The following is a 2500-nucleotide window of genomic DNA, read 5'->3' as shown; positions in this document are numbered from 1 at the left end:
TGAGTTGGATGTGTGTGTGTGTGCGCGTGTAAGGTCACATCATTACCCATAGATCGGTCATATATGAGCTTTGAGTTCTCTTCCGGGAGGGAAACAGCTGTCGATCATGAGTTCAACACGTGATCCAAGACCATGGTGAATCACACATACATTGTGTATGTAATTCCAACAGAAACTATTCATAGCTTCCTTCGACCCTGGTGACGAAGGCTCTGGACTCTGAGGATGCGAAGAGTGTCCATTAGAGACATCGGGTAATCCCATTCTCTTATCTCGAGTATTCTTGTCCGCCTTGGGCGTGGGGGGGAATGCCACCTAGTTTTCTGTTCCTCCGAAGTGGCCTAATACCGAGCGTGCAAACAACGAAGATAAACAAATTAATCTGAAGGAAGCAGTAACGCCTTACATTGTTCTGTAACTCAGATCAACAAGTAAAGATTTGAACTAGCAGCAGATGGTGATCCTACGTGAGAGTCACGATGAGGAGGAGCAGGAGCAGGAGGAGGAGGAGGAGGAGGGAAGGGAGGGGAGGAGAGGCGAGAGGGGAAATGACGTAAGTCGTGAAGTGTGACGCCCTTGCAGTTTGTTTTGTCTGATACATGTCTGACTTAGACCTCCAGACACGCGCACGCGCGCGCGCGCGTATATATATATATATATATATATATATATATATATATATATATATAAATATATATATATATATATATATATATGTGTGTGTGTGTGTGTGTGTGTGTGTGTGTGTGTGTGTATGTGTGTGTGTGTGTGTACGTGTGTGTGTATGTGTGTGTGTGTGTGTACGTGTGTGTGTACGTGTGTGTGTGTGTGCGTGTGTGTGTGTGTGTGTGTGTGTGTGTGTGTGTGTGTGTGTGTATGTGTGTGTGTGTGTGTGTGTGTGTGTGTGTGTGTGTGTGTGTGTGTGTGTGTGTGTGTGTGTGAATGAATGAATGAGTAATATAAAACAATTACGACTGTTAGTGCTTCGTGCTTAATCCTCGGCTCCTTTGTGTGTCGTGTGCAGACATCAACCACAGCCCATCGTGAATACAAACCCCAATGAACGATTGCGCGCATCACCGCAAGTCTTGCTCAGGTGGGCTGCAATGTTTTCCTACTACAGCAAGGCCCCTTACACCAGGGACCCCGAAACTACGACCCGCGAAGTTAGTTCGTCCTTCCCGCTGCTGCACTTTTATCATCATTCTTCTAAGAAAATTTTGGTAGAATATTCAATGTGTGAATAATCTATTTTAATTTTTTTTTCATATCGTCATTCTCGGAGTTATCTGGCCCAATGTGGAATAAAGTTTGGTGACTTCTATCTAGGCTGTCCCAACGTGTAATATTGACTATCTCAGAGTAACGTGATGTATATATATACATATACTAAAGGCTTTTTCCCCCTTACAAGGAAAGTAGTAAAAAAACAAAGGCATAAAACCACTCCCTCCCATTCCATCTCCTACATACTCCACTCCCCTCTACCCTCTTCCCTCCCTCTTATTTTGGCACCTCCTGGATGACGGGTCACCCATGCATCTTGTCCATTGCCCTGAGTCATAAGCAGTGTCGCAAGACACAGCACATCCACAGCAAGGCCGCTTCATTAAATCGGCGATCCCCCTCTCCGTAGCGCATAAGTAAAATTCATCCTTATAACCCAGTTTCAGAAAAAACAATAACTCAGAAGTCAAATAATTCGTAGATTTTGACCACTAACTATGGTTCTCTTCAGAGGATAAGTATCTGAAGTTGACCACCGTTAGTGGTCGAAATATAAGGATTTGTTTTACTTCTGAGTTTGATTTTTTCGCTGGAAGTGGGTTATAAGGTTGAATTGAGTATCTCGTTAGCAATGGCCAGCCTTTTTATCAGTGGGGACAATTCACAGCGAAGAGGTGGAGTCATAGTGGGGTATTGGAGAGACTTGTGGAGTACAACAGAAAAGTGGGATAGAGACAATTAAAAGTGATCTACACACACACACACACACACACACACACACACACACACACACACACACACACACACACACACACACACACACACACACACACACACACACACACACACACACACACACACACACACACACACACACACACACACACACACACACACACACACACACACACACACACACACACACACACACACACACACACACACACACACACACACACACATATATATATATATATATATATATATATATATATATAACACACACATATATATATATATATATATATATATATATATATATATATGTATATATATATAATATTTGGAGTGAATATTAGTCCCCGGTTATAAAAGGATACTGCGAGACCTGATCCGTAGGGATCCCACTGCAATGGCACAGTCGATACCTCTAGAGTAATCTTTATACTTCACTTCATCTTGTATCTATGCATGTACTTTGCGAAACTCTTGTAGAACAAAAAGGTGTTTACCGAAGCAAAATTTATTGTCATTTTTGTTTCAAAACCTAGGT

The 2500-nt window shown here is 42.4% G+C and overlaps 1 protein-coding gene across 1 annotated transcript in view; it reads right to left on the bottom strand.

Annotated features, from left to right (window-relative positions):
• LOC143038350 (uncharacterized) overlaps positions 1-2500 on the bottom strand; it is a 44440-nt gene that overhangs the window by 35259 nt on the left and 6681 nt on the right. The window lies entirely within an intron of this gene.

This window comes from Oratosquilla oratoria, chromosome 24 (genome assembly GCF_046742065.1).
Source record: "Oratosquilla oratoria isolate Oo_2021 chromosome 24, ASM4674206v1, whole genome shotgun sequence".
NCBI lineage: Eukaryota > Metazoa > Arthropoda > Malacostraca > Stomatopoda > Squillidae > Oratosquilla > Oratosquilla oratoria.
Note: the sequence above shows the minus strand (reverse complement) of the source record. Positions and strands in the feature narration are given on the sequence as shown.